Source organism: Aquila chrysaetos, chromosome 25 (genome assembly GCF_900496995.4).
Source record: "Aquila chrysaetos chrysaetos chromosome 25, bAquChr1.4, whole genome shotgun sequence".
Lineage (NCBI taxonomy): Eukaryota > Metazoa > Chordata > Aves > Accipitriformes > Accipitridae > Aquila > Aquila chrysaetos.
In genome coordinates, this window is record NC_044028.1 from 2,759,261 (window position 1) to 2,774,523 (window position 15,263).

Here is a 15,263-nt window from a genome sequence, read left to right on the forward strand (position 1 = left end):
ATGAAACACCTACTTTAAAAATGCTCATCTGGCCATGCAGTTTGCCCACTGCTTTGTGATTAATCACAGGATTTCAAGCCAAAGTTATTACTTACAATACAGTGTAATATGGCTGGCTCTCTGCAAAGCCAGCATGCAATGTTTGGAGATTTTCCAAGAGAGGTGAATCCTTCTAAAATGAATGCTGTGTATCTATAGGGGTGCATGTAAAATACTCATAAATATATATACACTTACAAAAACTAGTTAGTGCATTGCCCTGAGCTCAGCTTTCCCTTGGTGCCCTTAAGCTCTTGCCAGAGACTTGCTAAATAGCACTGAATTCATATTTGATGTTCTCTAGCTATTCCCTTTAGCAACTAAAGGTATGTAAAGACAGTATTGCAAGGTAATCCCAACTAGTTGGTTAATGCATACCTGGCAAGCTCTCAAAGCTAGTCAAGATATAATGAACAGGTGGAAAACTTTGGCAGACTATTGCATATTTTCTTCTTCTGCAGGAGTACAATGGCAGCATTATCCTTGCGAGGTCTGGTACAATTCCCTTCCGCATGCCTAGGAATCCTTCCCATGATTGCAATAAGAGCTGGAATGGAGCCTTTGTAGCAAACCCCAAGGAATAAACACGAGGCCTCATCTTGGGCTTTGTGGGATGGCGGAGCATATGGGGTCCCATTAAGAATGTCATATTCTAGCTTCAGTGTTGCCAAGAAATCCAGGTGATATTTGTTTGCACCTTGGCTTTTGGCTTTTGGATGGGAAGAGCAAATCCTGTCCTTTGAAAACAGTTGGTATTTTTATCTGTCACCTCTACAAGCAGATCAAGGGTTTGGCAAAAATATGTCACGAAATTCTTATTACAAATGTCAGGTAAAGTAAGCTTTTCCTTGTCAATGTGGATAGAGACTTACATATCTGAGGGAACAGAGGAATTGTGTTTTTAAAGGGCAGGTGTATTTTGAATGCGGTTTTGTTTCTGGTTCTGCTAATTCACTGTCCCTTTGGGACATGTTTTCTATGTTTCCTTCTTTATCTTTTCTATTTAGACCATAAAATCTTCAGGGAAAGGATTTCTTTGCCTTGTATGTACTCAATACCCAGCACTCACCTGAATGTCTTTGTGATTACTGTGGATCAAATATGCAGCATTGTGTCTGCAACAAACTGCTAGGGGTTGTACAACACTGAGCACAAGGGTCCTGCTTCTTGATGAGGTACCCAAGAACCTTAATTGTGCAAGAAATGACTATATTAAATATAGATTTTAAAAGGTCTGAATTTGACAATGCTTTGCTATATATCCACAGTAATGAAACAACAAACACGAGTGAAATATTTCAGAGTCCTCGTTTGCATAAAATTAGATGCTTCCTCTTCCCTCCCTGTCAAAACTTCAGTGAAGAGGGAAATCTTTGTGCCCTAGGAAGCTTAGCTGTGAATGCTTTGAGCTATTCCGGCACTTGTGTTATAGCTTGGTGCCTACAGTCACAATTAATTAATATGTGTATGCATTATCTCCTACCAGGCTGGCTGGAAAAACACTTTCTAGCTTGGTATGTATTTCTGCTTCATTTGCAGTGGCTTCCAGCCTCACAGTCCTTCTCTAAATATTATATATACTGATCTCATTTAGTTACAGTTAGTTCGTATGCCAAACTGATGGAAGACGATGGTGTGGCCTGGTAAAACCAGTGGAGAAGCTAGTCCTCCTAGCTTGCTAGTCCTCCTAGTATTACTTATCCATGCCAGACCAACATTGAAACATGGATATCAGTTTTATAGAGATGTAGCATTTAGACCTTAAAATAATAGTTGCCTTTATAAAGGCAGTGAATTAAGTTAGATGACTGACTGGATCAGACTGATAAATGATAGATGATGGTGGACAGATTTGGCAGAGCATCCCTGATTTCTCTTTCATGGCTCTAAGTGTCACCGTAAATTGGTTTTAACACAATTTTGAACCTCGAAATCTGGCAATGGGTAATAAATCAGCTTGAATCCATCAGCAACTGGCCTTATGTGTGCATTCTGGCACTCTTTTTTTGTGCCCCTCTGGTTTGAATATAGCTACCATTCTGTGAAATCCAGAAGGAAATTCAGACATGACAGAGAAAGGGAAGCATTTAAGTGACTCAAATACAAATATGAGAAAAAACCTCTAAGTAGCAAGAAATAGGCATTAAAAGCTGCCAGGAAGATACAGTCAACAAAGATACATTAGGATATTGCTGACTTAGAAAGAGCAAAGTTTGGAAACTGCTTTGACTCCAAGTTTTTGGCCCCTCCTCTTGCCCATAACACTTTTTTCCTCATCCTGTGCCTCCTTTACTCCCATGCAGCAAAGGCAGGTGCTGTACAGTGTGAATTTGCAAGTCCCTCACTCCCAGCCCCACAATTCTGCCACATCCCAGAGTCAGTGGGGATGTGCACGCCTCTGAGTATCAGCCATGTCCTACTGCAAACCACCTTCACTGGGTTCCTGCTTTGGAAAAGCATCCTCCAGTGTGGATAGAAAGTCATGTCCCAGGAGGTAACATCTGTGTTCGCTAGGACTTGTCTAGCAAAGCCGTGATACCCTGAATGGGTTCATCTCACCAGCTGTAGGTGCTTAGTTAAAGCCTATCCACAAGGCTCCTTCCAGAGTGTTTGCAGAGAGAAGTAGGTCCGTGGAGTAATTAATTTGGCCCTAGGTGTCCCAGACTGGTGGGTTGGGTCTCCTTCAGGAGATGTTGATCTTTATTAGCTTCTGTGAAAGCCTCTAGCTAGCTGGCTTAGATAAGACGCTTGAGTTACAGATGGTAGAATTTAGGCAAGAAACTGACAGGTGACGTTAAGGTAGGTATGTGGGCAGGAATTCTGAACTACACAGGCACCGACGGATTCAGATACTCAGTGTAAACTTTAAAACCACCTCCCCATTCAGCACCCATTCCTGGGATTTAGTCTTGCCTGGTAGAGATTGCTTTGGAGGATTACTCATGCTTTTGAAAAGCCATAGATCATACATAAAAAGGATCCCTAGGTCTGCAGGGATAATTGTTGCTCAGACTCATACTTGCTATCTGTCCCAGCTTGTTCCAGTGCCTCTGAGTTTCAGGGTAACACCACAGAAAGGATTACAGATATCCCTTCTCATTACAACAGTGCTAGTAGAATCTCAGTCATCAATCATGCTTGCTCCGGAGTCTCTTTATGCTCTGAAGCTGATTAGCTGTTGAAATAATCCAGCTTTGATGGCAAGCAATGCTTTATTAATACTGCAACTGACTGCTTTTCTGCCATCATTTGCTTTTAATGGATCCCGTGCTTCTTTGTTCCTTCTTCTGCCTGTGGAGCTCTCAGAAAGGTTTGGTGACTAACCATATGCTTGGATGCACCTTCCTTGCAACAAAGCCTAAAATGCAAATGCTGCTGCTTGTGTTCTGGTTTTAGGATCTCTTCAAAGCGTAAACATGATCTGACAGTCTTTCCTCTGCAACTAGGCTCTACACAGGGATTTACTGTACTCATCTGTGTAGGGATGTGCTGGGTCCTAGGCAGACTGTAATTCCTTTGCATAGTCTCCATCTGTTCCACTTTGCATGAAGAAGGACTACCCCAGAGCTGGTACTCCTCTCTCATGTGGACCCAGGCAGGTTTGTGCCCATGACTCATGACCTCAAGAAAAGAGAAGAGGATCAGCAATAAGCCTACTTGAACTAGAGGGGACTGATTTCAGCAATAGTAATGAGCACACCAGAGAGCCAGAGACACAGCTAATAAAGACACACCAAACAATTAGCAGCACTAACACATAGCCCCTCACCAAGCCTTTTCCCTGCCCACACCCCTAGCAACAAGCAACTGGTAAATGAGAGGGGTAATATGAAAGGAGTAGGTCTGCAGCCATTAGAAAATCTTTTGTCCTACATAAGTTCTTTCATCCTATGTAAGTTGCCTCAAAGATTTCCTTTAGATATAGCAAAATCAGGGTTTTTTCCTGTGTTAGTTGAGTAGCACCTAAATGGCCAAATTTGTTGCTGAACACTAAGCAATAGATGTTAAATGACTTTAAATTAGCCTAAACCATTGCTGTAGCTGACAAACTTGCCTTCTCCTGGACCTGCCAGTTGCTGGACACAATCTGTTGCAGATCCCAGGTTTCACCTGATGTGGGCAGAACTGGGCCCAGGGATGGGTTCCCCTTGAAACTTCACAGGACCCTACAATAGTTTTGCTTTCCATTCGCGAGACTCAACAGCATTTCTGTACAGATTATTGGATCACAGAGGAGGCTCTGCTGTCACCGTCTTATACCTGGGGAAGCTGTGGAGAAAGGTGACTGCTGCTTTCTCAGGCAGACCAGTAGCCACAGTGGGAATCTCCTGGGCTTTAGCTCTGCTGTGCTGCCTGCCCTCAAAGCACTCGCCATATCTTTTAATCTGTTCCTTCGTAAACAGAGTGATGAATTATGTGTTTAGTGAAAATATTTAATTTAAGAGCCTCAAAACTTTGTCAACATACTTGACAGTGTTTGGGAGAAATAAAACTACCCAGTGATATGATGTCTCGTCTATATGTAAATTGTGAAGAAATTAGGGAAAGCAAAGGACTGCCATTACAAACATTACATAGATGATAAATATTTTGCGTATTTGCTTCCCTAAAAACTTTTTTCTGTGTTTCAGCTGAGTTTATAAAAATAAACAAGTGTTTTGGGTGTGCAACTTGCTGGCCTGATTCTCAGAGCTCAGCGTGGCTTCAAAGTCAGGTTCCTTTCATATGTCTCAAAGCTGGGCAGCAAGAATCATCAGTCTTTTTTAAAAAATATAAGCCTTTGATATTAAATTTGTATTCAAACCTCCCACTGATACCAAGAGGAGCTACATGCACATATTCCAAGGTGAAAGAAAGCTGTCATTTACAGCATGCCCAGTTGTTCTTGTTCTGAAATGAGACATTTTTGCAATGTTAAAAAAAAGGATGGGGATTGAGAGATCAAAACAGAACAACACTTAATCTTTGGTGAAACTGGAAGGTGGATTTGCCGAAGTGAGAGGGTGGTGTGTTCTACCCCAGAAAGACAACCTGTACAACTCACGAGGCATGAGTTGTGAGGCTCAGAATAGCTCCTGATGGAGACCACTGAAATCTGTAGGACACAGATAACATGTGAAAGCACTACCTGAGGGGAATAATACCAGAGAAAAAATGGCCATAGAAAACATGTTGGGTTTGTCAACTGTCACCATCAGTAGCTTTCCAGGGTTGTCTGTCTGAGCAAAACAAACATTTCCAGATTGCAGGACCGGAAAACTCATAATAGATTCAGGTTATTGTGCAGGGCGATGCCAGGCTGGGCTATTTTCATTTTCATCTTCAGATGAAATAGAGTAGAGAACAAGTCTCTGCCAATTTAACTTCATCATAATCCCATTCAGTTACTCCTAGTACATCTGGGAGGTTGAAGATCGCAGCCGTCAGTGGGGTGATCTGTTGCCAACAGCAATTGTCTCTTGGTATCTGGTGCCAAAGGCCAGAAAGGCTAGCAAGTCCGTTAAACGATCACTGCAGCGTGATGGCTCTGAAGTTAATTTCAGAGATTATAATCACACTAGGCAAATGCTCAAAAACTGGGCATGCCTGTAACCTCACTATGCTGTTCTGGCATTGACTCAAAATGTAGCTTGTTATGGCAGGAGTTCGGTAGATAGCACACAGATGAGCTGTCCTGCCCTGCATATACAAAAGAACCCATTATCTCTTAAAAAAAAGACAAAGAGCCCAAACTTGAATTGATCGGCTGAGCGACTACCGTCTCACCAATTAACTGTGTGCTGGTACCAATCAATCTTTGGCAGAAAGCTGCCAGTTTATTTCGAGTGTTGCTAACACAAAGAGCCATTTATAAAGGTGGTGACAAAAATGCACAATCAGAAGTCACTGATTTTTGTTGCAACTGGAATGTGAAATGAGAAAGGCGATATGCATCCTTACTTCTGTTCTGAAGAGAGCAGGAGCAAGAGGAAATGCATCTCATACCAGGACTTTTTTATAAACTGTTAATAAATGGGAAGAGATGTTTTAATAAGTGGTAAATAAACCATATAAATTAAAAAACAACATATTCCTACTTAGTCCTGGATATCACAAACCATCCTGTAAAGATGCAGTAAACACCAGAAAGGTGAAAAGCAGTAGAGAGAGTGCTGTAACTTCATAAATATATACAGATAGCCATCACTGATTAACTATTTATTAAAACATCTCTTCATCTCTGATTAACATATTATAAACTATTTATAAGCACCTTTGCAAACACTGGTGCAATCCGTGATGATTTGCAATAATTTATCCATTTCTTATAAGAGTTGTCATCATTTTTAACCCTGCATGTGCTATCTATAGATGCAATGTTAACAAAGCAGATGACCAAAACAAAAAGAAAGGTTACAGATTATAAGAGCAAGTAACAAACATACTATAGGTGAAGGACCGAGGGAAGGAAGAGATTTACAGCCTGTCTGGGCAAAGTTACCAGTCGCAAGTAATGCAGTTACAGATGCCCAGTGATGCAAAGCCCCATAAAGCATTTATGGATTCAAACCCAACCAAAATCACCCTTGGCCGTGATGGTGACTGCAAGACAGGCCCAAGACAAAGTGCCAGGGATCTTTCTCTGTGAGAGGAGGAAGATTTCTCATAGATTTGTTACCAGAAACAACAGTCTCACTGAGTGCATCACAACCTGTATGAATTAAAACCCTTCCCATCCAAAAAGTAGTCTTTTCATGATGGAGAAAAACATAAAGGATGTAGTATTTGCCTGGGGAATGAAAATATTGCACTCATGTGACCTTGGCCACTGGCTTTCTGCATAAGTGAGTTTCAGTTTCCCCTGAATGTCAATAATGGTATTGATTTCCTTGTGAAATATTGCTATTCCCTTTACTGATGTAGAACTTGTCCTGACAATAAACTGGGGCCTCCCTATACTAAAGCTGCTAGCCTTATGCTTTTCTGAGCCTTACGTGTTATTTATTTGTTCATTTATTAAAATTTGTACATATGCTGTGTGTTCTGAAAATGAACAGTCTGTTACTACCTGCTTTTGCCCTATACTCTGGGATTGCATAGATACTGTTAATGAACCCAACTATCTGTGAAAAGCCAACAGATATTTAACAACCCTACACAGGTTATGTAAGTAGCATTTTTCTGTTGAGGGGTGATGTTTTTATTAAGAGGACATATTATTAAAAAAAAATAGAAGACTGTTTTATTGTGATGTTCTTCAGCACAATAAAATTCTCTGTAACGCAAAGGATTTATTAATCACGTAACCTGATCTGGAAAAGTATTAAAGTACTAAATTAAGAATCAGGTGAAGACAATCCCCACTGAGATGCTGAGATAATGTCTAAGCATATTAATACTGGATATCTTACTTTTCCCCCCAATATCTTGAGAGAATCCTATTTCACATTTTCTTTACATGGAGTTGTAAAGAATAGAGGAAGTAACAAAGACTGCAGCATTATCAGCAGGATTCAATTGATCCAACTGGCATGATGAAGAGGCTCTTGTCAAGCCAATGCAGGAGAAATCTTTCTGAGCTATTAGAGAATAAAATCCAAATCAATCGGTGACCCATAGTTTCAGTTCTCTGAGAGCAGGTAGGTGATCAAGACAAGTCTGACTCTTGGGGTGTACAAAACCAAGCAGTTCTCAAGAAGCCTGACATTTGTCTTGGTCTTTTTGTTATGTCTTTGCAACCATTGAAGTGTTTAAGCATGAGATGGGTCTTGACCATGTTAATGCACAAGTCACTGGGGTCATTGGCCAATGGTCCATCCTTGGCCTGCTTTGGAGAAAAAATCACGCACATTCTGGTCACAGCAAGTTACCCGTCAAGATGACAAGCAGTGACCCAGGTGCAGTCTTCCATAAGCAGCAGTTAAATCCCTTTGAAGACAACGAGGCAGTTATTCGTGTTTCTCGATGTAATGAGAATCTCACTTAGGTATCATTTTATCTCAAGTGTTTAAGGGTTTTAGTGAGTCTTTAATAACAGGCATTCTTTAAATGGGTCTCATAGGGAAGACTCAGTTGCATTCCCCAGTACAGACAGCAAATCCAAAGATCACTGTGTTGTTTAAAGCATTTGTAAAGCCCTAACACAAGGGTTTAAATGGTGCTCAGGTGATGAGGAGGGCTTTGGACCGAGCTTGAATTTCATCCCCAGGTAATTGTAGCATTGACAGTCCTGTGGTGAGGTTTGCCCCCGAGGAGAGCAGCAGCGTGAAGGAGGCTGGAGCCCCGCTGTACGAGGGTGCGGCAACATGCCTACCTCCCTGCCTGCCTTATTTCTGCTTTCATGGGATGATTTTTTCTCTTCGCACTTTTTTTTTTCTTCATTTAATTATATGTATTTTAAGGAAAACAAAACACTAGAGTGAATCTAATTACAAGGAGTTTATTGACTTGAACCTCATTCACAGCAGACTCCTAACCCCCGTCATCTTTCTGACGAGCCAGACGAGGCTGAGAACTGTTTCTCCCCGTTCCGAGACACCCTGACCCCGATTTGATTTAATTGGTCTCTTGCAATAATGGAGTACTTGCCAAGAGCCAATTTAAAGGTGCTACCATCTGATTTTTTTCCCCAATAGAAGGATTAACCCCATTAGCAATGAACTCTGTGCTGCACATCTGTAACCTTACAAAGGAACATAATCCTGTCTCTCTCCACCAGCTCATTTTTTCTTCTGCAGTAAATACAAATCATTAAAAATCTCCTCACCCTCCACCACAGTTTGGACCTGTCATTTCACTGGGTGTTCAGAAGCAGACAGTGATCCCAAACAGGGATGGGCCAGGATTTGAACCACTGGAAACCCTTGCCAATTCACTTCTGGTTTCCCTTTTTAAAATGGCACAGATATTAGTTCATTGCTCCTGGCCAAGCAGCCACCAAGCAGTCCGGCCTCAGCCCCCTGCTTGCCTGGCCCAAGATGGAGACCGTCCCCGCTGAGGGGGGCTGTCCTTGACGGCCATCCCGCCTACTCTCTCCCAATCAGTGCCTTCCCTTGCCCGCCAGCCAATCACCTCTTCACAGGTGTCCCTGCCCCAACCAATCTGGAGTGGCCAACGTGCCACAGAGGCGGTCAGAGCACCAGCAGCTGCAGCCCCTCAGGGCGGCATGGCACACAGGTGGGGTCAAACCCCCTCACGCCTCAGGCTCGCGGCAGTTCTCTGTTCCGTCCAGTTATTCCTTCATTATTCCAGGCTTGGCATCACGGTTCCGGTTTTCTGCTCACAGTGGAGGGCCCCGGCTCTTTCAGGGCAGGGGGCTTCAGGTTGTGGGTTGGTGCTCGGCTCTGAGGAGGGCCGAGAGCAGAGTGGCCATTTTGCAGGAACACTGTGAGACGTGGCTTTCAGTCACGGTTTGGGTTATTTCCTCTCCCCCTGAATTACTGCCTCTTCCTCCCCAGCCTGTCTGTGGGACGGCAGAACGAAAGCTCGTTTTCCCTTCAAAGTCTCTCAGAAATTGGCTTTGCATGTTTTAAGAGAGCAGGTTTTTTAAGTACAAAGGCTCCTTGTGAGCTCCAGTGAGGCCTGGGAATCCTCACCTCTCTCTAACGGATAGCTAGCAGCAATACAGCTGTAAAAGGAGACGTGGCCGCCTGCAGCGTGAGGGAGCTCATGGTCCCTGGGCTGGGCAGGGTGACAGGGTGGTCGGGGTGTGGAGCAGCTCTTCGCTCTGCTCCCATCAGACCAACCTGAAAAACATCCCCGGCTCCGTACCTCGGCCTGACCCTGCCTGCATCCTCGTCAGCAGCTGTCCTCCTTGGTAATCACTTCAGAGCATGCCCAGGGGACACCTGTGTGTGGCCGGGATTTGCTTAGGTAGCTGTTTTCCTTCAGCTTAAAAATAAATATTGAGATTTCAGTTAACAACGAGCTGCAGGTTGTTCTCAGGCTGGGCTGCAGCCGGTCTCACTGCTTAGCATCGCAGAGCCAGTGAAGCCAGAGGGCCATGTTGAAGGCACGCAGGAGGGAGGGACCTGTAGGGGAGGCCTGGCTGTGGTTTTTACTCGGCAAGTTTTTAAACATCTAAGTTGTTTTTAACAAGCTATAAGAAATCATGAATAATTAGGAGAAATGGAGTTACTGTAATTCACTAATGAAATTATATTCTTTGTAGATAAGAGCAGAGACACGTAAGGATGTCACACTGTATAAGGAACAGAAGGTAGATGTCTCCAGCAGGCTAATTTTATACACTATAATGCCTTCCTTATCATTAATAACACCATCCTACATTTAAAAAGTGCTTCTCTTCCCAGAGGACCCCAGAATGCATTATAACTGTCGGCCTAGTCCTGCGGGCAGATACATTGATAACAATTTTAATAAGAAATTTGTCAGATTCAAGCCAGCAGAGGGTGATGCCTTCTCCCAAGGCTGAAATGCAGCCTCTGCTAGGGTGGGGGAAAGCAGCAGCTCAGTCCCAACATCTCACAGCTACTTAGTGGAAGCTGGCTTAGAAAAAGGCTGATGGAAAGGAAAAGCGTTTGCAAAAGGAGCATGCAGGACTTACTGCTGGGCTCCTGGGATGGAGGCAAGGCCCTGTGCTTCGTTGGCTCTCAGCTCATAGGATAAATTAGCAGTTTGGCTGCTCTGAGCTTGCCTATGCTGTGGAAACGAAGGTGTTGATAAATATTATCTAACAGGAACCTGGTACCGATGAGGATTACACTTGTTATCTGACAGAGAGGGATGTTAGTGGAGAGGTAGCACATGGGAAGTGACACATTAACATGCACCTGCTCTCTGTGGTGCAAAGTGCCGGAATCCCAGGCTGCAGCCAGCTTGGGAGGAGCAGGAGGGGCATGTTTGCTGGAACTGTGAAGATTTTGTTCTCGAATCCCAAGAATGTCCATTCAGTAAACTTATTCTAAATTTAGAGTAACCTGTCACTTCTTGCTTTGCAGGGGAGGGTGTGGGGTCATGGAGTGTGGTTGTAACACCACCAGGATCTTATCCGCGATTCTGCTGCTTTCAGTACACCAAAGCTGAGCGGCTACTCTGAGTGTGAAAGTCTGCCAGGGTCAAACTGAAACCCTGCTTCTGTTAAACTTGAGGGTTTTTGCCATTGATTTCAGTGAGGCCATAGTTTTCATTTCTGGCCCTTTCAGTTATTAGAGCAAAACACAGTAGAAGACCCTAACTACTGCTGGGTGGAAAGAAAAAAATCATGTATTGGTTTTGGCTTGAAAGTTCCAACATTCACTCGTGAATTTAAAATAGAAAATCTATTTGCCATATGTTCAATTCCAGAAGAACTACATCTCTGGAGTACCTGCTTCCTTGGGTTGCTTTGGATGGAGAGGGACTGCTTACAAATTTCTTTGCTTTTCCCTCTTCTGTTTTACTTCTGACACATTAACTGAGCATTGACATTTCTGTGCCATATGGCTTTTTTTGTTGGTGTTTTTTTTAAGGGGCTGGGGGAAGAAAGATTCAGGGTAAAACAAGAGTTTGTGTTGCTAGACCAGCAGTCAAGAAAGTGAACAGGGGGAGCCCACACTGAAATACTTTGCCAAGGGAGACTGGGTTTCAAGGAGAGGTTTTAAGTCCTGCAAAAAGGAGAGGAAATCTCCACACATCTGAAAGGTGGGTTGGTTCTGGCACAGCTAGATGTACTCTCCACAACGGCTGCTGCAGCAAAGAGGCACAGTGGTAGACAGCCCAAGAATTGCTGACAAGCAGGTTACTGTTTTATTCATCTCTCTAGAGACCAAGAAATATTCAGACAAATGAGGTTGTCCATTTTAAGGACTAGAAGGAAGTTTGAAGTCCCCCTGGACCCACAACCTCACATGTTTTAAGGTAGAGGCTGGTATGTTTGAATGAGGCTACTGTGAAGGGAGAGAATTGGACTTGCTGGCTAGGAGATTTCCCCCTGCTCCTGTTGGATTCATCAGTTCTCGTTAGGGTTTTGACAAGCCTGGGAGAGGCTATTTCCAATTAGGAGGAGTTCTGAGCCTGAAAAACAATAAAGTAGGGTTTCTTGTGAACACTTCATGCAAACAGTTTGGAGCATTCATAATCTTATCACACAGTTTCTTGCAAAGTCTCACATTTCCCAGACAATTGGGTTTCTTCCTAACTTACACCAAACAGCTTAAAAATTCAGTCTGCCCTTGCTGACCTTGTACAGCTGAGGAAAGAGGTCATGGCTGACACTGTCAGCTGCAGTGATTTCAGACATAGTGTCTGAGTGCGGTGTAAGCAGAAATTTATACTTTTTAATTTGGTTAGAAGAGTATGTTAAATGCCCAGAGAAAAAGCCTAGACTGGAGCCTGGCCAGTTGGTACACACTCAAAATGTCTTCGGCAGGGGCAGAGCTGGGGGCTGACATCAGCCTGGCCAGACAAGACTACGCATGCATTGACACACAGATCACCCCCTGCTTCACTTCTAGGGTGACAGGAGAAGACGATGTATGAGCCATGAACAAGTTCGTATATTGATCCTTCGCAGCATGTAATTTATGTAAATTGCACTTAATATATGTAGATAGAACTGACATTTTCTCCTGGACTGTTTATCTCCAAAGTCTCTCGCAGAATGATCAGATTATGACTCTGCATAGCAAGAACGTCCCTTCTCTCAACCCTACAAACCAGATACTTGTTTGTTGTTAGTGCAGGCAATTCAGTTACTAAATCCCAGGCTTAATATACAATATCAGGCTATTACACTGCATTGTATCACACTTACTGAATAACATTACATATGGTTTATATTTAATTTCAACTCCATTTCTAATTTTGCTGTCGTGGAGTTACATGACCGAACAGGGCTGTGGATGTTACCTGCTATGTTTGTATTGCACTGAGTGGCTTCTAATTCATCCTTCACCTCTGTTTCTCCACAACTTCACTACTCCTCTTGTGTCCACACAACTATCTCCAGGTAAACATTTGGTTATAAATGTTCTTTGTCTATCGCAGGCCAAAATGAGACTTCTTATTCAACTGTTTCACAACTAATTAAACCACATAACAACAATAAGGGGTTTTAATGTTTTTCTACATGTTACTGTTTGGTGGCCATATAATGCTTCCTAAAGAGATATTAGTGGGAGGAAGCTTAACCTGGTGTCAAGAAAAAGAGCTGTAGACCTACACGGGGCATGGCGCTAACCAAGCTCTTTAGGATCTAAAGGACTACATAGTGATTTAGAGGACCTGAGTTAATGCCTAGCTGTACTACAGGCTTTTCTTCATGGCCTTGGTCAAGTCACTCAAACTATGAAGTCCTGCAGCAATTTGGGAGTACTTTCAAAAGTGATGTCAACACTTAAAAGTTCCCTGGAGTCTCACTGGAAGTCAGTGGGATTCATTACCCTAAGCCCTAATCCTTCATAGACTGAGACGTCTGAATTTCATCCAGATTTCTGTCTTGATCTCTGGACATAGTCTATCCAAGTTACATGGGGGCTTGTAGAGCAAGGCTAACAGCAGTTCTGCACTTCACAAATGTGCTGGCAGTGGGCAGGGAAGGGTGGCTGCGAGATGCTCATGCAGGGTCTTCTGCCCACCGTTGGCCAGAACGAGACAGACCTATCTTCCCTGGCAGCACTGACAGGCCAAACCCTCCCCTGCAGTTCTGGTGCATGAAATCCAGCAAGTGAAATGAAGCAAGTTTGTTTCTCCTATGAAAATTAAACCTAAAATACGTAACAAAGCACAATAAATGGGGAAAAAGAAGGGTCAGGGTAAAGTTCTGCAAGCTCAGCATTGCGCGATGGAGTGTGGAGGCGATGTCTGCACTCAGATTAGGCAGTTCTGGGTCTTCAGCCTTTTGAGAGTTCTTTCAGGCTTCACAGTCTTTATGAAACCAGTTATTTTCCTCTTATCTGGGTCCCTTTTAATTCATGTTGTTTCCAATCTGCCGTGCTAGGGAGAGTGTTTGTGCTGGACTGGGCAGCAGCCGGGCAATTGCTGAAAAGACTCCTGTAAGTATTAACAATAATAATGTGCACTTTATAACCATGGTTAGTATTAAAAGACATTTGAAAAACACTGGACTTGGAATGAAAGGCTTTTAAAGCCCCAGCCAAGCTATTTGCAATTAGAACACAGTAATGTACATTCATTTTGTATGTAAGTTGAGCTCACAAAAATCTCCTTTTTTGTCCATTAACAAAACCACAGTATCCCCACGAACAAGTCCCCTTAATCTTCACAGTGCATAGTCTGTGATCTTATCCTTAGAAAAGCTGTGCAATGTCATGCAGCTCCAAGAGAAACAAGAACAAAGTCCAAAGCAAAATGGACTCTCTCCCAGAATAAATAGCACTGATTTGGGGGCGCACCAATATTTGAGGGTTGTTGCAGCTTGAATGAAGTGTACAATGTATTCAGATCCCAGAAAAGTGCAGAGAGCAGAAATTACTCCCACTCTTGTATAAAAATGAACGGAAGTCAGAAATAAAGGAGTTGAGCATGAGCACAGCAGTGACTGCCTTACCTCTCCCTGTCTTGAGTGTTTGTTCATGTAGGCTCAAAAATAGAGAGCAAGAGGCAGAATGCACAGAGAATAAATGTATCTGACAAAGCTTACTGCCTTCCTGCTTTGCCTTTTTTTCACTATCCTTATTACAGGTTTCATAATTTTTTCTGATCTCAGAAGTGTGTATGAAAGATGCAGGAGTCAATCTCTACTCCCCAAACAGATTACCATGGAGGGACTGGGGACTGTGTTTAGACATTCTCCTTGGGCTCCCTCCCACCAGCTCAGGGCATGTAAGCAATAAGACCAAAGGAGTCCTTCTGGGTTGTGGTGACCAACCCCAGCTGTTGCAAGGAGCCGTGTTACATAAACCTGTCCATAAATACATCTGACAGCCTGCCCTCATTATTGCTGTGAAGATACTCTCCAAAAATCCACTCCTCTGATGGTCAAAAACTTTCTAATTTCCAGACTAAGTCTGTACTCGTTGGATCTTACGTCCTTTAACTCTTCTTACACAAGGTTCACCATGCACCCATCATGGTGCAGGGAACAGTTATACTCTGCCTAGCCTTTCCTTTTTGATATTTCCAGTGTTTTTCTTCCTTTGAAAAACAGGCTGTCCATACTCCCTGGTCATGCAGTAGCAGCTTTGGAGGACTGGAAGCAAATGTTCCACTCTGAATGACTTTCCTGAATGGAACCTTATTTTATTTTCTCATGGCTGGGCCACTCTGAAGGCTTAGAGCCAGCC